Source organism: Dipodomys spectabilis, unplaced genomic scaffold (genome assembly GCF_019054845.1).
Source record: "Dipodomys spectabilis isolate Male_0828 unplaced genomic scaffold, ASM1905484v1 ptg000054l, whole genome shotgun sequence".
NCBI classification, from domain to species: Eukaryota; Metazoa; Chordata; class Mammalia; order Rodentia; family Heteromyidae; genus Dipodomys; species Dipodomys spectabilis.
In genome coordinates, this window is record NW_024870731.1 from 17,386,130 (window position 1) to 17,409,798 (window position 23,669).

At 41.2% G+C, this 23,669-nt stretch overlaps 1 protein-coding gene across 3 annotated transcripts in view; it reads right to left on the minus strand.

The window, feature by feature from the left end:
* Thrb (thyroid hormone receptor beta) overlaps positions 1-12,424 on the minus strand; it is a 376,510-nt gene extending 364,086 nt beyond the window's left edge. For 2 of the 3 annotated variants that reach the window (XM_042679968.1, XM_042679966.1), the window contains exon 1: positions 11,822-11,939. The gene's annotated coding sequence lies outside the window, so the exon portion shown is untranslated. Of the gene's footprint in view, positions 1-11,821; positions 11,940-12,252 lie in introns of those variants that run through there. The other variant, XM_042679967.1, reaches the window with a different exon arrangement.
* Positions 12,425-23,669: the final 11,245 nt, after the last annotated feature.

Consider the following 23,669-nt stretch of genomic DNA (forward strand, 5'->3'; position numbering starts at 1 on the left):
CATATTGTTTTTATTTTTTGTCAGTCATGGGGCCTGAACTCTGGGCCTGGGCACTGTCCCTGAGCTCTTCAGCTCAAGGCTAGCACTGTACCACTTGACCCATAGCACCACTTCCAGCTTTTTCTGCTTATGTGATACTGAGGAATTGAACCCAGGGCCTCACGCATGCTAAGCAAGCACTCTACCACTGAGCCACCTTCCCAGCCCCATATTATTATTTTTAACATATTGATTCTATATCACTGATTATTTCTTAATACTCCCAGCTTAATATGATCTTAGTGTCTCCTTTTTGCTTTGCTTTGCAGTGCTGGTGACTGAACACAGGGCCTTTCCATACTAGACAAGCACTCTTTCACTGAGCCCTCATTTCTTAGAATAAGACATTCTAATAAAACTTAAAGCTGGGAATCATTGGCTCAAACCGGTAATCTTAGCTATTCAGGAGGATCAGATCTGAGAGTCATGGTTCAAAGCCAGCTTAGGCTTTGAAATGTCAAATCTGTTACTCTTATCTCCAATTAATCAACAAAAAGTCAGAAAAGGAAGTGCGGCTCAAATGGTAGCTTGTCAGCCTGGGGCAGAAACAGCTAAGCAAGCATGCAAGGCCCTAAGCTGACCTTAGTAATGACATATACACACACAAAATAATGTTTTCATAAAGGTAAAATGTTCTGCATAGTTACAGGGAGAGCGATTCCTTTTCTTGTAGTTGCTTCAGGCTTATAATGCATGTTCCCCCATTTAAATACTTGTTATGACCATATATTTATTGTACAAAGCAGAATTAATGATACTTCCATACATACACGGATACCATGTACCCTGTACTTTTTATAGGTTCTTTATGGAACATATGGATCTGGTGTAAATGTGGTAAAGTACATTTATAATTTGAAAACAACCCAGACATCCTTTTGACTGCCCTATTTTAGTAAGCAATTATAGAATGCATACTAGCATAATTGCTAAGGAAATTAGTATTTTTCATCAAGCTGTTATATAATGAATCATTTGCATAATCTAAAGCTCTTAAAAATTATTCCAGAGAAATGGCTTTTACATTTCTATCAATATACCAAAGTCAACTCTGGCCTGTATGCCCTGACATCTCCATGTATATGCTTCTATTTTGTAGAAGTACTCCAACTTAAAATATGTCACGAATGCATCTGTACTGATTACAGACAAACAATATTTTGATGCTATTGGGTAAAATAAACCACAGTATTAAAATTAAAATCGTGGGTCATTTTATATCTCTTTGTAATGTGATTATCAGAAAATACTTTAGCCACATGTATAGCTCACATTATATTTCTAATGTTTATTGCTGGGATATTAGAACATTATACTTCTAATATTCAGTGTTGGGATATTAGGGCTCTGCAAACCACAACCCAACACTTTTTTTAAAAAATATAAAGCTTTTATTGCACTTTGTCCTAAGTCATTGTTTATGATTATTTTAGCTGCCTCTGAGTCAAAGCTTTTGATTAGTAATTTTCTTGTGACTTATGACTTTTTTAATATATAATTTTATTGTAAAGATACTATACAGAGGGGTTACAGTTACATGAAGGTAATGAGTATATAAATTATCGAGCATTGTTACCCCTTCTTTGTTTTTCCCCTGCCATCCCTTTCCTCCCCACCTACCCAACTCCTCCTCCCCCTCCCAGAAGTTGTAAAGTTCGTTTTCAACATAGTGTCTTCTATGTCTCATTGTTACAGTGGGTCAACCTGTATCCTTGTTTCAGCATTTTATTTCCCTTATCCTCCCCAAATTAGAAAAATGTATATACAAGATGCAGGGCACTGGAGTCAAATATAGTGAAAACAGGGATAATACCATGGGAGAAGAATATGCAAAAGAAACAAAAAAAATCACATGGTACATTATAGTATGTTAAAAACAACAGCAAGAAATATAAAACTTCTTGTGTCACTATCTTGGGGTTCATTTCACTTAACATCATCTTATAAGGTCATATGTGCATAGCTTTTGACCTTTTCTGATTGTCTGGTAAGATTATCCTATACGTATACTAGTTATTACAAGTAAGCCAGACCCAAAGAAACATAGGTCCGAACACTTGTTTTGTAAATAGTTTAATTGATATTTGAGGTAAAGATAACAGATTAACTATTTTACTTATACTTATCATTTTATGACTAAGGAAATTAAAGATCAGATAACCCTAGGGAAGTGCTCAAAAACTTTTTATTACTATGTGATATTTCTATAATGCCATCTTCTCAATCCTTTACACATTCTAATATCCCTCATCTACCTCTAATAAGGAGATAAATCCCAATCAGTTAAATAATCAGTGCTTGATATTACATAATGGATCAAAACAACAATGTCAACATCATTTCAATATGGCCATAGACTATGCATCTGTCAGATAAGGAATTAGAGGCAAATATATACAGTGCTCCTTATGAGGTAGTGTTTAGGCTGATTTGAAAACATTTTGAAGAGGATCTAACATGGCCTCTGTTTTCAAAGTAAACTTAAAATTCTACCATTTTTAGCCTGCTAAAATTACTCATGATCAGAATTAGACAAAAATTTCCACCTTTTGGAGAGGTTGGAATCTGTTAACATGTAACTGTCCCCACTCCCTCCATTATCCTTCTGGGCAGATTCTCCTAACTGTTCCCTTCACCCCTAGACACATTCATTCATGAAAGATCTCAAAGAACGCTTTACAAACAAAAATCTGATTTTCAGAATTTCTTGGATGTTTTCATGCTATATGCTCAGTTCATCTTCCTCATTGTAGTTCCAACATGCTCCTTATTATCCTTTATACACAGACTGGGTTACCCACAATTTCCAAAATCCTTCACACTTTTATCCCTATTTCCTTTTTTTTTGTTGGAGAGGGGGGTGTCGGTCGTGGGTCTTGACTCTGGGCCTGGGTGCTGTCCCTCAGCTCTTCAGCTCAAGGCTAGCGCTCTACCACTTGAGCCATAACACCACTTCTGGTTTTCTGGTGGTTAAATAGAGATAAGAGTCTCACGGGCTTTCTTGCCCAGGCTGGCTTTAAACCACATTCCTCAGATCTCAGCCTCCTGAGTAGCTAGGATTACAGGCGTGAGCCACGGGCTCCTGGCTTCTCCCCACTTTCTATGTTTGTATTTCATGTTCCTTCTTCTGAGAGCCCTCCCTGCCTGTCCACTATTCACGGTCCTTACTACTTCATAAAAACATACCATATGGCAATTCCAGTTCAGTATTAGTGTTACCATTACTATGAATTGCTGATATTCAATTGTGGATCAAATACTGCATTATTTTATTTAATCTTCACATATCACAGATGAAGAAACTGAGCACGTATAATGAGTCCACATGTTCCAATACACAGCCCTGGTTCTTATCTTCTACAACTGTGGTCTAAGTAGGAATGGTTCTGCCTCCTAGTAGAGGACAATGTTGGGAGACTTTCATGATTGTCACAACTGGTGCTACTGAAACCTGGTGGGTTGATGCCAGTGATGCTGCTAACCATCTTACAATGTCCAGTAGAGAACTCTACTGTATTCTGAGGCCACTAGGATGGGGTGCAAAGGAATTGTGTAGCCCCAAATGTGAATAGTACTTGCTGTTGAGAAACATTGTGCTACACTAAATCACTCTGTGGATAGCTCAGCAGACAGCATATTTCTTTAGCAAAAAGTTTTAAATGTTGGCACCTAGCATCAGCCCAATTGGAGCAGATGGCTGGGTAGAAGGATGGACTCTAGGTAGGGAAGAAGTTTATTTTAAGATCTGTTTGTGATCATTTCAATTAAATGAAATCTGAGTATATATTTCTTTTTAACGGTTTTTTTCTACCGTTATTATAAAGGTAATGTCCAGAGGGATTACAATTATATAAGTCAGGTAATGAGTGCATTTCTTTTTGGACAATGTCACCCTATATTCTTAAGAGTAAATAAATACATGTAGATACATTTCAAAGCATTCCTTCACCTTATGGTTAGGAACCTATAGAGCGAGTAACCAAATAAATTGATTTTCTACAAGGCACCAGGAGACTAGATGCTTTTCAAATTCTTTATAAATACTACACTACAGAATGAATCCATAGGTTCATCCTCCACACAAATAGTAAGTTATTTTTTAAGAACTTAACTGTGTAAAGTTCTCCTGGCTCATTTTTTAATAAAAAAGAAAACTAACAAATTTATTTCAATCCTGTACTTTAATCTGTTGTAACTACAATTCAGATATAAAACACATTAGTCTAGTTCTCCAGATATGGCAGAAATTATAGTTGGGCTCAGGTAAAATTTCAAAGGTAACAAGATGTACACAACAGGGAAAAAAGGTTTGTACAAATTAATAATATAAACATTAGAAATAAAGGGAAGCTATAAATGATAATTACAATATCTTAAAAGTAACATATTTAGCATAATTTTCAGAACATTGCAAAGTACTTCGGCAGTAGTATTAATTAGTGTTACATACAAACATAAAGTAAAAAAACAAAATGGTCCAGTGTGGGGCTAACACAACTGCTTTAATTTATCACTGACTATAAAATGCAGCACAATATTAAAATGAATGGGCTTTGTTTTTTAAAGTGCAATAAAGTGAATTTTTTCCTCACAACTTCTTCCACCGCAGTTTAGCCATTTACCCTCCCCCCCTCAAAATATGGTAACCAAATGAATTTTGCCACCTGCTGTCTACACTCTTGGACTGATTCACAACATGTACTAGTATAAACTTGGATGCTGAAAGTTCTATATTAAGTTATTAAGCTCAGGATTTCCAAACACAGTGACAAAAAGATCGGATCTGAGAACACATCCAGGTATAAGAAAGGACCGAAAACATGACAGGATTTGTGGTTTGGGACCTCAGTGAGTGACATTTCTTACCATGATTTGGAAGCTGGGCATGGGAAGGGCAAAAGAAAACAACCAGTGCCTTTATTACTGTGAGACAAACCTGTCACAGGAAGTCACACACACTTGTCACACAGATTCTGCAGGTATGGACATGCAAGTTGGTTCGACACTTATACAGATGAGAGAGAAACGTGAAAAAAGGTGACTAAACCCAGGAACAATATGATTGTTATCATCATTCATCAGTTTTGAGCACCTGTTCTGTGTAAACATTGTAGACACTTGTAGAAACAGACTTCTGAGAAAAAGAACTAATAAAGTGAGGAAAGTGTATGTGAGGCTCAAGAGTTACAGGTCACAGAGTTAGGGGCAAAAGTTGGGACTAAATGTTAGAGGACATAAGAGAATGTTCAATGGGTTCCTGAGTGCCAAAGTCATATAGTATTTCATGAAATGTATAACTACTTCTTGATTCTGCCCATTGCAGGCAATGGGAAGAGCCTTCAAGGAAGACAGGCCTGCTGTTAACATGAATTCCTTTGTCCACATTTTTGCTTCCATCAACTTAACACCCATGACTTTCTGATAAATCCCTAGGTCTGGATCATAAATGAGAGCCATGAGGCCCAGAAGAGCTCCTTTGGACACTAACAACTTAAATGAATAGCTTAGTTTAGATAAACTCTTTCCAAATTCTTACATGTGAATCATCTCTATTCAGCATCTACACATATATGCATACCTACATGTATACATGTATGTATAGGCAATTTTTAAAGAGCAGGATTAGAAAAAAGTATAAATTATAATCCAACATCCAGACTAGGAAGAATTCATGAATAAAAAGTAGAAGTTTCTTCACAGTGACAAGTTGGACTATGAATTTTTCATTTGTTTTGTTCTTTGAACACATCTACATAAATATGATTTAATTTGTGTGTGTGTGTCCTATCATTTAAACTTAAAGCCTGAACTCTGTTCTTTAGCTTTTGTGCTCGAGGCTAGTGGCTTATTACTTTAGCTGCAGCTCCACTTCTGGCTGTTTTTTGTGCTTGTTTGGAGATAAGAGTCTTAAGGACTTTCCTGCTTGGGCTGGCTTTGAACTTCGATCCTCAGATCTCAGCTTCTGAGAAGCTAGGGTTTTGGGTTTGAGCCACTAGTGCCCAGACTATCATTTCATTTATGGTAAGCATTATCCAGTAGACTGTTCAAGGTTTTATTTTCTGGACAAAGCCTCAAATGTCAGTTATTCTGGGTTAAGAGTAGTAGATACACACATTACACATTAAGGCTGTCAGAGATCAGCATTATCTATGTCCATTGAACATGTATTTTAGACGGAATATGTCCCTGTCAGGATAGAAAAACTACTGTATGCTTTCCTGGGTAAAGACAAGTTTCCTGGGTTCTAACCAGACCCTCTTGACTTGTTTGGAAAAGATACTTGAGTTCACAGCAGAGCTCAGTTTCTCACTCAATAAAAATAGTACTGCCCAAGAAGAACTGCCAGTACAGAAAGTCTCCAAAGTCCTCAAAAATTAGGGCAATGGAGACCAAGGAACATTAGCATGGAATGTCAATCCCTATTGTAGTTGTAAGTTGGCCAGTTTCCTGAGAAGAGGCTATAGAAGGACATGAATGTGACTCAGTGATTTATATATGGTCCTTGCTTAAGTGCCATAATTGACTAGCAAGTCAATTAAATACTTGGAGTGAAGAGCCCTAATCAGAAACTCACAGGCCTAAACATATTCAACTCTATATTACTTGGATACAAGAGAATTCTATGTAAATTGCACTAGAACTCACACTACAACTGGGCTACAGAGACCACAAGACTATCAGCTCCACAGAAATAATTTTATTTCGGCTATGGTGTCATAGGAGGAACTCCAATAGGCATAATCATTTCATCACAGTGGAGAGCATGCAGAGTCCCTTGGTCTTAAAAATCTATTACCTCTTCTCATGGCTATATACTAAACCACAAAGTGCCTAGTAAAGCTTTAGCACATAGTAGGCTCCCAAATAGCTGTACATGAAATGAAAAATCACAGCAAAGAATCAAGATGACTTTAAACCAAGCAAGGAGTTAACTAGCCCTGCATTGCTCAACCATCTTTGACACTAGTATGAGCCCTTCTAGTAAAACAGTCAGCAATCTGGACTCATGATGCAATCCAGGCAGCAAACATTCATTCTGGGCAAAACAAAATTAGAAGGCACCCAGTACAGGGAGGAAAAACAGAAGCGCTACCTCTTCTCCCCCAGCTATCATTTCTTCCAACAAGTTTCAACTGTGTTCATGCCAAACTTTCGACTAGGTACTTAGTGGGGTGTCAAGAATGAGTAAACCCACACAATAGCCCACCTCCCATTACAGTTCAGAGGTGGGGCAGACATGGAAATGGGAGAAGAGCTCTGCAGACTAAAGCAAAAACATCAGGGCCGCTTGTGCAGGGAAGTCTGTCGCTATAGAGTCTTTTCAAGTACTTGGCTCTCCTGTCCTCTCAGATTGCGCTACCAAAAGCCTGGCTGACACACTAGATAGCCGAGAAAGTTAGCTTAAAGGACATGTTAGCCATTCATTCCTCTAGGTTTTCTGAGCTCTATTTCAGCATCCAGGACCACTGCCAAAACTCTACCACTGGACCACAGTAGCCCAGGCCCCCAGAGATAAACTCACATTGGGATGCTTTTCTTCACAAAGCTCTCCACAGTTTTTTTTTTCCCCACTGGAGCAAGGGTACAGAATGTGTGGCCCGCAAAATGACAGGACAAACACAAATGCTCCCAGTGATGCTTCTTGTTAGCTGTCCATGGCTCCCCTTTAGGCACTGATAACTCTGTATGGTCCTTGAATGATATAAATTTCCAAATGGCCTTTAGCAGAGAAAAAGATTCCCTCCTCCTGTGAGTACTGGTTAAAGACATACTTTATTTTCTATTGGAGTATTGTTGTCCATAATATGATTAGATATTTTCATATGAATGTATATTAGCTGCCAGGCATCACAGCAAGTACTCTGCATGTGTTACATGATCAATACTAATCACTATCCTACATACCACCTCTACATTTCTTATTTTCTGTGAGGTTGGCTACAATGAGACTCACAGCTAAATAAATAAGCAGTAAGTACTCAAGATTTTACTGTTATTTTCCTTCTTCTCTAAGATGTTGATCTTCTCTTCACACTTTTAACAGTCTCATTGTTTTGTGGGATTTTTTTTGTATGTGTGCCAGTACTAGAGCTTGAACTCTCAGGACCTGTGTGTTGTCCGTGAGTGTTTTTGCTCAAGGGTAGTACTCTACAACTTGAGCCACAGATCTGCTTATGGCTTTCTCAGTAGTTTATTGGAGATCAGAGTCTCACGGACTTCCTTGTACAAGCTGGATTTGAACTGCAATTCTCAGGTATCAACCTCCTGACTAGCTAACATAATAAGCATGAGTTATGGGTGCCTGACAGCCTTTTGTCATATTTGTACTCTGCATTTACTCAGACAATTCTGAAAGCTGTCTCTCTAAACAAAAACAAATTTCCATAAATATCAATTATAATCTCCTTTCATCTTTCAATTGGCAAGACTTTTCATGTACAATAATATGAAGATGATCCCTTAGGTACCATACTCTGGTGACCTAAAGACTAAAAAAATGCAGTAGTTCTCACAATCATCTGATCTAGAATGTGTCTTGAACATACATTGTAGGAAAAAAGAGAAAAGTTTATCTGGTTTCACTTACAACATAGGGTAACAGGTTATTCTCAAGCATACCATCAAGAACTATTTCTATCTAATTTGGGTCCTGCTAGTCCCGTGTTTGCCCTCTACAACCACCATTTTGACAGCCTAAACTCAACCACTGTATGCCCTTGGTCTCTTTAGAACTGCCAAAGCCAGAGGGACTGCCAAGACCTGCTGAGTGAGAAGTCATTGCTATCACCCAGTGATGTCTGGTTTCTGGAATTTCACTCTTAGTACTGACAATGCCTCTGAAACAAATAAAGATGCCACTGAAATTCAGGGAGCTTAAGGTCAATGTCTTTAGGCAATCAAGTGGGCGCATATGACAGCTCTACTGCTGAGTATTTCTATGTACTCATGTCAAATATTCCAAAAGGAACTTGTAGAAATAGCCCTCTACACTGTCACTACCCAGAATGGTGAGCCTATTGCTGAGTTTGTTAATGAACAATAGAGATGACAGAGAGTGAGAGAAGAGGTATTGATTTTGAGCCACATACACGGGGTTTTATGTATGCACACACATACTGCAAATGTTGTCATAACCCATTGGCACCAACTAATGATGCTCAGGTGTTTTGAAGAACATAGTGTTTGGATACAACTATTAGTACATTCAATGAAGCTGTACCCTGAAGAAGCACCTGCTGTGTGTCAAGAGCTCTTCCACAGAAATTATTAGTGAAGGCTAATAAGTCAAGAAGTCAAGACTCCATTTTTCACTGACTCCATTTTCTAATAAGGAGGATTGTTAAGGTAATTAATGATTGCCAAGTTAAAAGAACAATTCACATTGTAAATAGAGAAGAAAAAGGACAAACAAAGAAAAACCAGTGCAGCCTTTCTGAAAAAGAATAAGAGATAGCCCTTGCTCCAGTGGTCAGGGAAGGGCTTTCTAAGAAGGTGCTATATCATCTTACACTACAATGAGAAGAAGGAGCAAAAGAAACCAATCAGCTTTACTCTGATTTCCATCAAAAAGATGAGCTTACTAAAAAAAGAAACATATAACTGTACTAGTGGCTCCACACATGATTCCAACAACTGCAGGTGAAATCCTTAACTTTCTCTCTTTAAAGGAGATTTTTTTTAACTTATAATTTTCCCAAAGATTCTGACTCAAAAGAAAAGTCTATTAATTCATCTCTATTGATAGCAGAATCTGCTACAAAAGAAAAAAGAACCCTAAAAGACAGGAGATGGAGATTTTATTCCTCTTCGTAAAGTCAGCGACTTTATATGACATTCTCCCAATATCAACAAAATTATTCATTTGCATTGTTATACCAACAGGAATTGCTTCATGTGCTATGTTCAGCATCATCTACTTTCACTCATAAAGCCAAGCTTTATTTACTAGCAGATGTTTCCACTTCTAATGTATAAGTAACCTTTCAAAATTAACTAAAAATGATTTTTTGATTGATCTGTTTTAAGATGCACAAATAATAAATCGATGGCCACTAAATCCATTCACATAGAGTGACACCAAACAAATCACTTACGATGGAATAGCACTTTGGACCAATTGAAACACAACCAAGTGTCATGAAAACATCTTAAAAGTCATCCACTACTCAAAATAATTCCCATTGAGACATGTTTTTTACATTAGTATATGCCATCTTAGGACTTTCTTATCAGAACTAGAAATAATTAACCGAAGTGAATTAGGGAGTCAGATCAGTTACCATGAATATTCAAAATAAATCATGGACCCTTTTCACTGAAATGCACTTTTTGTTCCTTTGCCACACAATGTATGCAGCATATTACAGGATACACTAGCATTACTAACTAAAGGCCAAATCGTAAAAAAGATATTGCCCAACACGTCTCTGTTACCTAATATATTTATCACTAAAGAAACTGCTGGTCTTGTCTCATACACTATTAAAAGAATAGTTAATTTCTCCATCTTTAAAAAAAAAACAAACTGAATCCCACTCGTACCTAAGATCAATAACAAACTGAGTGAGAATTTCCAGCCCGTTCACTGACTGGCCTAGGTGTTGGAAATGGTCGCGGTTTCTCAGTGTGTGAAGAGAACAGGAACTAGTTGTCAGAACCTGGCTGTTCAGGTAACTCTCTTTAACTCATTTCATACATGCTTCTAAGGCCCTTCTTTAAGAATTCCCACTTGGGTGTGGGGGGGGGGGGCAATCAGACATTTAGCCTTTAATGAAAACAAACAACTCCAGCCCCACCCCCCTCCTTAAGACAAATCAGAAGGCTTAAGAATTAGCTCCCATAATAATCCGACAGTGGTTATTGGGAAATCGTCCTCCAAAATGACGACTCCAACTAAGAAGGACGAAAACCACTAGGAATAACAAACAGACAAACACAATTCTCCCAGGTGAGTCGTGGCCCGAGAGTCGGGAGGGTGCCCCGCGGGCACAAGTGGGGTCACCGGCGGCTGGAGGCGCCCGCAGGAAGATGCTGCCCCAGGAGAAGGAGCGCGACTCCGGAGACGGCTCGGAGAAGCCCAGGAAGCTCCGGCCGCAGCACCCACCCACCCACCCCGCAGCCAGCGAATTCTCCTTTCCAAACCCCTGGAGATGCCAGGGGCAGTGGGCAAACACAGGAGACCGGAGACTCACCGTCCCTTTAAACTGCGCCCCCCCCCCTCCAACCCCGCCGTGCCAGCCAACCTTTTCCGAACCCCCGTGTGTCACACAACTTCCTTCTCATGGAAACTTCCACTGGGTTCCGCGGCGCTGAAGATGCCAAACTCCATTTCCCAAGGAGCCTGTCAACAACTAGGCTCCGGGGGTAGGAGGCACAGAGTCACTGCGATCGGAGCTGGGGGGCCGCGGAGCGGGGCGGGCGAGGGGAGCGGCGGGGGGTGGGGGGAGACGGTCCCTGGGCACTGTGCTCCAGGGGCTGCCCATGCCAGGCTGTCTGCCGTCACAGCACGAGAGCGGCTGCCGTCTCCCAGAGCCGGGGTGCAGCACCCCACGCGGAGATAGGTACGGAGGTGACACCCCCCGCCACCCACGCGCGCCCGGCGTCTCCGCCCGCCACCCCCTCGGGGCTCCCGCCGCACGCGTCCCCATCCCGCCCACCCCGCCGGACAGTCGCAATGGACCGGTCGCCCCCTTTTACCCCTTATCCCCCACCCCCTCTCCCACCCCAGCCCTCCGTGCCTCCGCGCCCGCCCTCCCGCCCCGCCGTCTTCTCGCCCAATTACCAGCGCCCTGGAGCCGGTCGGGTCGGGCGCCCGCGCCCGGGGAAGGCAGCCTGCGGGCGCTGGCCCCAGCCCGGAGCCGAAGGTCTCCTCTCGGCGCGCACTCACATTATTCATGTAAAGTTAATCCCCGCCGCGTCACGACCGCCCGCCCGCCCGCCCGCCCGAGGATGTGCGCCTTCCTTGGCCAAGCCCCGCAGTCTCCACCCTCCTCCGCCCCCTCCTCCTCCCGCCGGCGGGGTCTCGGGGAGCGCCGCGACACTCCGACCAAATGTCAACTCCCCGAGCGGAGAGCGGCGGGCCAGAGCCAGGCCCGCGCCGGCCCTCCGGGGCCACTCCACTTTCACCCGCGGCGGAAGCGAGTGGAGTCCCGGGGCCCCGAGTCCCCGCCTCTCCGCGCCCCCCGCGCGCCCGGCCCGCGCCCCGCGCGCTACCTTACTCCGGGGCCCCGGGGACGCCCCCTGCTCGGCGCCGGCGGTGCCAACCGGTGACCTGGTTTCCCCTCCAGTCCTCTTGGCGGGCCGACTCGCGCGACGACGACGGTGGCGGCGGCGGCGGCCGAGAGCAGGCAAACCCGGCTCCGCCAGGGGCGCAGCGAGGAAATGGCCTCCTGGCCGCGCACCCTGCCGCCGCCGCCGCCGCCGCCGCCGCCCGGGAAAGCCCAGCGGGCGCTGACGTCCGCCCTGTCGGTTCCCTGCCCGGACGGCACTCCGACGCTCGGCCGGACCCGCGCCCCCGGGGCTGACCCCCGGACCCCAGGTCCTCACCCCACGCCCTCGCTTCGCGGCGCCTCCGACCCGCCGCCTGCGCACCTGCCTGTCTGCGCGCCACCTGTGCTGACCCCCCCACCCCGGGTCCTCGGCCCTCGCCGCTCCAGGCCGGCCGCCCCCGCGCCTGCCCACCCCTCCCCCCCAGATGGGAGCGCTCTCCCTCCTCCCGGCCCGGCACGTGTGCTCTACCCCGCACGCCTGCCCAGCGTGGTGACTCTGTCCTGGCTTTGGTGCCCCTGCGATCTCCCTCCCACCCACCCACCGGACTACGGACTGCAGGTGCGCGGAGATGGGAGTTGGGGCGTCCTTCCTGCAGTTGAAGAAGAGGAAGGAATGGGGGGCGGGGATGAGTGACCCGGGAGGAGGAACTTCCATGAGCGCGGCCTTCTTTGCCTGCCTGACAGGAGCGACCCGAGCGGCAATCCTCCTACTGCCCCCAAACCACTTGTGGCGCGCGCGCGCGCGTGTCAGGACATCTGGGCGCTCCCTCGGGCTCCTCCCGCGGGCCCCCTGGCTGGCCCAAGCATCTGGAGGTTCTCGCGCCGCGGTTGCTACCCCCGGAATCAGCCCTTATGGAGGGCATGCCATTATTTGTATCCTGGGAGAGTTAAGTGTAGGGTTGAAACTGATCAGGTCACTTGTTAAAGAGACGCCCCCTGATGTTCTCTTTACCTTGGAAATAGGCAACTAAAAAATCTGGAAGACATAAATATAGTATAAGCTTGAAGTGTGCTGGTCTGGTAAATATACCGTTTATGATGCCCCCTCCCCTGAAATCCCAAAGGCGTGGCTCAGATTAGGGGGAAATAAATCAGGTGACTAATGTTCTGAGCAATTCCTTGAGAAAACTGTGCGCACCCAGCCAGCTAGTGTGCAGCCAATAGGAAGTTACAGTGCAACAGAACTATTTTGACAACAGAATACAATTACTTTCTTATTAACAATGATCAAAAATACTTTCTAATTCACCACTCAATATACACACTTATTTGATGTAACTCAGTGTAACTGAGCTAGGATGATATTCATCTTTCACTCACTGTGGGAGTAATGTACAGAAGATTTTTATTATTATTGTTATAGAGTTTTCTGGCTGTCCAGCTGGTGACATATGTCATATTCTAGCTTCTTCCAAGTGATATAGGGAAAGGGGAGCAAATACTGTCTTGCTGACGACATTAACCATAACTGTCAGGAATTCTGAAGCTGGTTACTGCATCTAGAAAAGCAGGATTGCACCATGTTTTAAAAAAGAAAGATGCAGCCCCCAGGGCTTGGCTGGGCAAGAGAAAAGGGGCCTTCTCTCCCCAACAGACTCTGTAGGCTTCATTTCCCATGGACTATTTGCAAATCTATGCTTTATTCTTTGCCTTCAAGGAGGTTGCACCATACAACTTGTGGGCTGCTATAGCAGGAGTCGTTCTTTGTGGGGAAGTTCCTGGGCTTTGGTCCAGAGCTGCCCTGGGACGTTTTGGGGTGGTTTAAAGGAGAGCTGTAGTCTCCACCACTATTCCTTCTACACGAGCAGCCCCCTGGTGGCTAACTGTGGCTGAAAAAGCTGGTCACTAGAAAAAGCCTGCCTCAGGTAGGCCAGCAGGGTTTCCAGATCTTTCCAAGAGCCAAGGAGTCTTATGAACAATCTTGTGGTAAGGGGTATATGATGATGCAAATCTGTGTTCCCAAGGTATATGATAAGCCTGAAAACATGATGAAATTCTCTGCTTTTTTCCTCTTCTTGATATATAACTTAGAGCTATTTTCCCCCTAAAAATCTTTCTTTAAAAGGAAACATAAAAAAAATGAAGTACAAAAACAAATGGTTGTTTTTCTTTGTTCAAATGGCTTTGTCTTTCTGATCTCATTTTGCCTGGAAACTTCTGACATAAAGAGTCAATTAAAGTGCTCAATAAATCACAGTAGCTTTATTCAAACCATTGGTGAGACTGTGGTTGTAACATTGTTATATAACAAGGCCATTGAAACATGAACTGGTTAGATTCATTTGAACAGGTCCTCTGAGGGCAGTGTTCTGGGATGTATGGTGGTAAAGGATTAGCAATAGAACATGACAGCTATTTGTCTGGTTTTACACCAGGGGTGGGGGGTAGATGGAAGACTGACAGAAGGTGGAACATATTATTCAAACCTACCCATAGTACAGCCCGACTACCTTGAGAGGAGTCATTAGAGCTGTTTTCAGGACCCACAGTCATCTACTTTAGCCATCTTCATAACCAAAATCTAAACATTTCAACCTGACTGATGACTCCATTCAAAGAAGCAATCCATTCATAGTCATCTCTCCAGCTCTCAGGGAAAGAAAATGAATGGAACACAGAGATGAACAGGACTGAGCTTAGTCTAAAGTGAAACCAGTCTGAACCTGTCTCTGTTTAACATTTTGAGAGGGTTTATTTAATTATGTTTTTGTTTTTAAATATTACGTTTAAATACCACCTTTGTTTACTGAGCTTTTTGGCCACTTGATGGGTTTTAGTAAAACCTTATGAATCTAAGGTGTGTCCCTTACCTGTAAGCCTTCCTCTTGCTCTATTATGCCCTCAGTATTACCAGTCTAACCAGACAAATAAAGCTAAAAGTTTATGAGGTGACAAAGCTAATTAATAGATGACATGAGGCCTGTGTTTAGGGAGTTAGAGATGTGGAAGAGACAGCTCTAAGATGTGAACGTTAGATGGCCCTTTAACATGTCCTTATTAAGGACTGAAAGGAGGGCAGGGACTGAAACCATTGGTATTCTTTCATTTATTCAACACTTCTCAAGATAGTTGTACAGCCATATGAGATAGCCTGGAGATTCCTAATCTGTGCATTCACTGTTAGTTCATTTTTCCTATGAAAGGCCTAGTGACTATAACAACTGGATGAGCACACAAATTCTGCATCAATTTTCAACAGAGAGAGATTCTTGAGGAAGATAACAGACTCCAAATTAACTATTTGAAGGTTGGTACTCTAAAACCAAAGATATAAATTATGTAGTCATTCTTTGTGATCTTAAAGCATTGGTTCCAGGATCTTTCTACAGTGAACCTGTGGTTAAACCTCACGTATAATTTCTTATAGTCTAAACATGTCCTCTCATATATTTTAATCTCATCTTTAGCTTACTTGCACTGTAAATGCTATGCTCTAATTGCTAAAGGAATAATAACCAAACAGGAAGCTGTCAGTCTTCAATAGAAATGGAATTTTTCCCCTTGTATCTTCAATCTATGGTGGGTTGAATCTACAGAGGCAGGGCCGGAGGATGTGGAGGGCCAAAAGAGCTCAGGAACAACAGAAGAGTCCAGTGAGACTTTCTGCATGGAACATTTGGAAGAAGCCAGAGAGGGAATGTAAAGACAGCTATATGATTTGTTGGTCCTAATACAAAATGAAACTGTGAGGCCTGATATGAAAAATATCAGGAAAAAAGGGAACTATCTTCTTCTGTCTTTGGAATTGCCATGCCATCTTTTATGTGCTATTTAGTCTCATTCTGAGTTAAGAAAAATACATGTTTTAAATTACTAGCACAAAGTTTACCATTCCTTTTTATATTGTGAAATGCTAGTTTTAACTGCAAACATATAAACCCTTTCACTTACGTACAAAATCAATGAAATTACAGTTTGTATTTTGTAGCTTATGTATGCCTATGTGTTTTGTCCTTACCAGAACAGTGGAACATGGAACAAAACTGTTTTTGTTTCACTTCTTAATGTGTGCCAGTTCTGTGTGCCAAAACTCTGCCTTTGGCCCACTGATGTGTGAGAGAGAACTGAAAGGAAAAGGAACTGGGAGCTGTCTTATCTTTCCCCTTCCTTATAGGTCATCATTTTCAGAGTAAGCAGTTAACAAATACAGTGAAGCAATGGTTGTGCAAAAGGGAATGAAGCACTTCCTCAATTGTCCTCCCTCCGGGTTCAAAGCTAATTCAGGGTAGAATGGAAAGCAAGGCCTTGGAGGGTTGGCAGGGTCCCTCTTTCCCAGTTGCTGATGGAATATGCCTAACTCACAATGACTTGGGTTTGCACAAGTCTCACCCACTGAAGCTCCTCCAGATTTCTATGTTTGTAGGACATCAAGAATGTTATGTGTGTTTGTGGGCATGCATGTCGTGTATGTTTCTTATGTTCATACAAATGTTCCATTGTCTCATCAGACTTTATCTATAAAATGCAAATTCTAAGATAAAATTGGTCCAGTATGCAAAAGTCAGAGTCATGAAGCAGGTGCATCATCCAGAAAGTGGCAGTGCGGATACCTCTTTCTCTTGCTCCTCAGTTAAGTACTGTTGGGCCCTGGGATAGTGAGAAGGGTAGGTGGAGAATATCACTGCATAGAAAAATCACATTCTTTTCCCTTGTTTTCCCACCGGGCATAGAAAGCTCCAATATGCTTGGGCAGGAACTAGTAATCTCTAAACTGAAAGAAGCCCTGGTTCCCTAATTACCATGTAGTAGAGAAGTAGGGTTCACCAACTGAACTGTTACTGAGATGGAATAAACAACACCTTTTGTGTTAAGTCACTGAAAAGTGAGAGTTTATGCATTGCATTCCCAGTAGTGTTATCTTAATATACCTGTCATCAGGCCAAGTTCCATCACAGTATAAATCATCTTTCTCTAAATAGATACCGTTAAAATAATGAAATAGACCTAGGTGCATCAGCCCAGACACAGATCCAAAACAAAATGTGTTAAAGCAAAGTTCACAGTGAACATTTTTAAGTTGATTTGTAATTTACATATGGTAATATGATTAAATCCTATGTAATTCCATTTGATAAATTATATACTTTTTGCCACTATGTAATTACTACCCAGAGTAAGATAAAAAATATTCCCAGCATTGTAGAAATGTATCATTTCTCTCTCAAGAGCCGTATCTCCCCTTTTTAGAGGTAACCACTACTTTGAATTCTATCCTCACTGCTAACTTTATGTGACTGGAATCATAGCACATATTCTTTCTTGAATTTGGTTTTTCTTTCACTCAATGTAGTGGTTTCTGAGATAAATCCACATTATTGTGGGGTTTAAAAAGTTGTTCTTTTTAAAATTTCAGTTTGATAGTTTACTGTTATCCAATGTGGCAATTTATTTATTCTCCACTGCATGGGCATTTGGTGTTTCCAGCTTGGGAATGAAAACAAATCAAGCAGCTTATGAACATTATTGAACAGTTCCTTCTTGGATACTTGTATCTCTTGGACATCTGCTTAGGAGTGGAACTGCTGGCCATTTATCAACTTAAATATTGAATAATATATAACTAGTATAAAACAATTGAATAAGTAATTGATGATTCTATATAATAATTCTATAACAGTCTTATTGAAGTGCTAGGATAATTATAACTAAAAGATGATCAATTAGTTCTTGGTGACTGTAGCTCATTCTTACGGTTATCATAAATAAAATATTCAAGATCAAGATCGCATGAAGTCTAATTAGAATATTATCCAGCGTTGCAAGTCTGAAATCCTCCCAATGATAAATTTTCAATACTAATATTTCTTTATGTAGCAATTTGTTATAGGATCTACTTGCAGTTGTCATAAACTAATATACATGCTGAAAAAGGCAATGTAAGCCAGACACCAAGTGGCTCATTCCTATAATTCTAGCTACTCAGGTAGCTGAGAACTGAGGATTAGTGTTCAAAGCCAGCCCAGGCTGGAAAATTCACAGGAGTCTTAATTCTAACCACCATAAAGCTGGGAATGGAGCTATGGATCAATTGGTAAAGCATTAGCCTTGAAAAAAAACCATCAAAGGAATAATACCTAGGCCCTGAGTTCAAGTCCCAGTCCGGGCGCGCGCATGTGCGCGTGCGCGCACACACACACACACACACACACACACACACACACACACACACACGAATGCAAAAGTGAAAATTCTGATTAGTTAAATGTATGTAGAGCATCCAGGAAAAGGCAAATGAGGAAAATGGTGGCAAGAATACCAAAACATTTTTTTAAATTAAACCTTAAGCCATTTGGATAATAAACAAGAGGAATCAAGTAATTGCTAACTGGACTGTAATAACATATTCATTCTGAGGACACAAAAGTACACTGTGTTGCTAAATTTCCCATCACAGATGAGCTCTAGTTGTTCAAGATATACCTTTCCAAAACATGTCAATTAAATGTTTTTTGTTTTTTTTTAAATCACATTCACGTCCATCTACTATGGTTTGGATGTGGTTTGTACTTCAGCCATTTGTGTGTTGAAAGGTTAGTCCCCCAGAGTGGTGGCATTATGAGGTGATGGGCCCTTTAAAGAGAAGAGATAACTTAGTGGGAGGTAAATAGACCATTGAGGGGGCACATCTTTGGGAAAGATTCATGTAGTTACTAAAGGATTCTGTCATCAGCAAGTTATTATAGGTATTAAGAGCAGGATTGTCACTGCAGTCTTGGAAACTCTGCTTACTTTCAATCCTCCATGTGGGCTCTCTCTCTCTCGCTCCCATATTCTCCCACCATGGTAACACCTGTCATGATGTGATAGACCCAACTTACTGCTCCAGAGGCTGAATCAAGGAAGCTGTCCAATCCTAGACTTTCACCATTCAGTTAACACCATCCAGTTAACACCAGTTAAGTATGGATCTTTACTTGGCAAACCATTTAGCCTTGAGTATTTTGCTATAGCAGTGAAACAATGAACACATCAAAAATGGAAGTGCAATTTTTAAAATTTCAATGGAGATATGCTTCCTGCTTAGGAATAAAGTGAATGTTACTTATTTTCAGGAAATAAATGCTAATTCTGTAGATACATACATAACATATATAAGATGACCTGAATGAGTCATATTTGGAACAATAGTCCTAAGTTCTGATTTAGCTGTTTTTGCCATTTTGAGTGAAATCTCAATTTGAGGACAATATAGGTCTTATGAAATCTCCTATTTTCCTTTATTATAGTTTTCTTTTACAATAAAACTCACCTCACCCTCAGTTAATAAAGTATTATGAGAACTATTAGTCATAGGGCTCTTTCAACAGCTGCCAAACATACTTTGAACATCCATAAATGATACATTTGGAGAAAAATGAATCTCAAGCTAGTATAAGAAAAGTCTGTTTCCATTTTAGTAGACTCAGAGCAAAAAATGTCCATTGTATTTCTGATAGATAATGTGTGATTAAGGTTTGGATTCCAAGTATATGTCTTTTTTTTAAAAGCTTAGTTAGCTTCTCCAAGCCTCAACTGATTCCATGTGAAAATTGAGCAACTAATCACATCTACTTGATAGGGAGAAAGGGGTGAGCAATCTATGACAGTGGTGAGTAGTATGGTACACCCTGTCTGGCACACAGTAGGTTGGTATGAATGTGAGACACCATTATTATTTTGGGGAAAAAGTAATATGTGGTCCTCAAAAGCTTAGAAAAATGGCAAAGGTGAAATTTTTGTATTGAAAGACAATCATTTTCTTTTTCTAATTATAACAAATATTTATAAATTTCTGCATAGTACAACTACCTACTACTGTGGCATGGACTTGTATTATTGAACGAGACATTAAGTTTCTGAAAATGAGAAACACTCCCATCATTGGGAAAGATGAGCACAAATCCAAACACATTTTTGAGTCCAGACTTGTGGAAATAATAGCTTCTGGACCAGGACTTCTTTTGCAATCTATGACTTTTAACTTTTAGCAGTGATCTTTTAGAGGAAATGACTCAGTTCTTAGAAAGATATTTTTATGAATAGTCTCTCCTAACTGTACTGAACTCTTAAGTTGGAGAGCCTTTTTCCAATGTCAAATTCTAAAGTGCCTGAAATTTTTTTTCTTCCAAATATAAAAGTAAAAGGAATCATCCAGAACTCTTCAAATTCTGGATTTGAAGTTAATCTGATCTGAGCCAAACTTGTGTTCATATGTGTGCTCTTGACTAGGTTATTTATTCCCTGGTCCCCTTGGGTCACATAAAAAAGTGCAAGGGATAGCACTAAATAATCAGTAAATCCATTTCTTACATTCTAGAGACTTGTGCAATTCTAGCCTCTCAGCCATCAGACAAAGATTTGTATTTTATAGAGTGCATTCTATTCTTTCTTACCAACACATAACCTTAGGAATTAAATTTATTTTAAAGCATGATCTGCTTTTATTCTTCCCTTGTGGGGTAAAAAAGGAAACGGGCCTAATTTCCATTCATTGGGAAGATTTTCTTTTGTCAAATGACAGAGAATTTTCATTTTCTTGATTAGATGAATTATAGATTGAATTTATCCTCACTTTCTTACTTTGTCTTTACTTAACCAATGACCAGAGACTCCACAAATCAAGTCATAAAATCGTCAGTGATTCCCACTCATTTTTTAACTCATCATGAACTGGAAGTTTCTAAATACAAAGATGGACATTTGCTCAAGATTGTCTTTTTCTTTTTTGCCAGTCCTGGGGTGTGAACCCTGAGCTTGGACCCTGGGCCTGGGAACTGTCCCTGGGCTCCTTTTGCTCAAGGCTAGCACTCTACCACTTGAGCCACAGTGCCACTTCTGGCTTTTTCTGGACTAATTGGAGATCATTCTCACAGACTTTCCTGTTTGGGCTGGTTTTGAACCCCTCTCCTCAGATGTCAGTTTCCTGAGTAGCTAGGATTATAAGCATGAGCTACTGGCCCCTAGTGGTTAATTGTCTTTAATCTATTTTTCTCTGACTAGGCAAAAATATTCCTAATTCAAACTGTTGGGCTGATTGAAATAAAACTGTCTTTGCCAGAAGTGTCTCACCCCTGACGCTGTGCTCGGGCTTCTCATTTCTGTGTCTAGGCTTTGGTGAAAACTATGAAAGAAAGCTTTGTCACTATTGAGGTTATCAGGAGTATGAACCATAAGAAATGATGTTGAACATTTCTTCATGTGTATTGGCCATTCTTATTTCCTCTCCAGAGAAGTCATATCATTTGTTAACTCCCCTTTGTCTCATCATTTTTTTTTTTTGGAGAAAATCTTCATTGCCTAAGAAATTAACTAAAAGTACGCTTTGGACAAAAGACTCAGATCATGGATGATATGTAGAGGTTGTGAGTTTCCCTTCTCACAATTGTTCTTCCTTTGGAATAAGGATCCCACTAAAGGATTGGTGACAAGTGTAAATGAAGTGTTCCACCAGTGGCAGGCAGGGTCCTAGGGTGGAAGTTCCTTCAGAAAGACTGGTAAGAACTGAATGGCTGGTCCCTTCATCCTCTGTTCCATTGCTTCTTTGTGCTGTGAGAACTTGGACAGTCATTCCTACTAGAGGACTAACCATTTGACAAGTAAAGAAGCTCAGGGTTGGTTTTTCTGTGCCTCAGTTTTCTCCTTTGTAGCATGAATAGGTCACTTCTGTTTTTCCTTCCTTTGGAAACTTAATCATGATGATGCAATGAGGCAAGGTACATGAAAACCATCTCCCAACTATAGGACATTCTTCAAAAAATGGTTTTTATCTGGGGAAACACAAATCTCAAAGAAGCTGCACCCAAATAAATGTCGCAGCTCCTCCAACAAGCCGAAGGCAAGGATTTAGTGGTTTTAGTTTACACCTCTTCTGATGTCAGGGCTGAAGGCAGCAGATCGCCACGTGATTGGTGAGCAATTTCCTTCTTACTTTTGGACCTTATTTTGAACCCAAACTCCTCAGTTCTCAAGTTCCCCTTTTTTCCCCTTCCCTCTTTACTATTTCTAATTTGAGTTCTGTCAGGAAAATAATTCATCTGAAAGCTGACTTCCAGTGGACCCCAGAGACCATACCTGTGAAAAATGTTGTCACTCAAAATTTATATTATGAAAGTGACAAGAGTCATGGCTTTTTACGGTAGTGATGGTCATTAGGAAAATTGCTCTTGTTATTCTGCCAGCACAACATGTTCAATTCTGCCTCAGGGCCTTTGTACATACTGGGGTCTCCACAGTAGACTATCTTCCCAGATCCTAGCTTGATTCCCTGCATCATTTCAGAGAGGTCTTCAACAGTGAGTTTTTTTTTTCCTTTTTCTTTCTTTTTCTGACCATGGCATCCAATAAAACAATCATCTTTCCCTCCCTGTCTGGGTCTCCAAACCTTGTCCTCTCACCAAAAACATAAGCATCATTTGTAAATGTCTTTGATATGAAAATTCTCAGTCCACACTCAAGACCTGCTGAAGTAGAAACCTGGGAGGATCAGGTGTAGAAATCTTGATTTTAAAAGATCCCCAGGATTCTGATCAAAGCAGAAGTTCAAGAACCATTGTTCCCTTTACTCTGTCCTGCCACATGGTCCTTATTACCACTGCCCATTTCCTTTAGTAGAACTCAAGTCCTCTTCTAGAGCTTAAATGTGTTAGAGGAATTTAGAGCTCCACTTCAGGTTGTATTCAAGACCACAGATGTGTTCTCTATATTCTTCAGACATGAAGAATGCTTTCAGAAAAGATCTTGTGTGAATGAATGATCTACAGTCAGATAGTAAAACACCATCTGACATCCTGCCAGCTTTCACTGCACACAGATTACTTCTAAATCAGTTGCTTAAACAGAAAATATTTGTGGTTGTTCATTACTCTGTGGGCTATGTAGGAAGTTCTATCAATTAAAAATGGATACTCTATGATCAGAAATAGAACACAATACAAAGTACAAAGTAACAACTCGTTCTCTGGACTTCAGTCCCAGGTGATAGGGACAAGTTGACAGTAACTGAAAAGGGACTCAGAGTATGAATTACATCCATCATTTGACTTAACATTCCTGGATTAGACTTTCTGAAGATGCCACAGGAGGTATGCTATGTCTCAGAACAAGACCCAGAACTTGCCATTCTAGCCTCACCATTCTATTTGAAGTGGGTTGCAGGGGAAGGCTATAATGCTAAGACAGAGAGATATCATAGGAATCTGGAAAAGATGTGGTATTTTAATAAGTTTTATTATTGTGAAAAATGCTGTACATAGGGGTTACAATCACATGAGCAAGGTAATGAGTACATTTCTTATCAAGCATTGTTGCCTCCTCCTTTGTTTATCCCCTACCATCCCTTCCCTCCCACCTCCTCAACTACACTCCCTCCCCCACAAATGATTT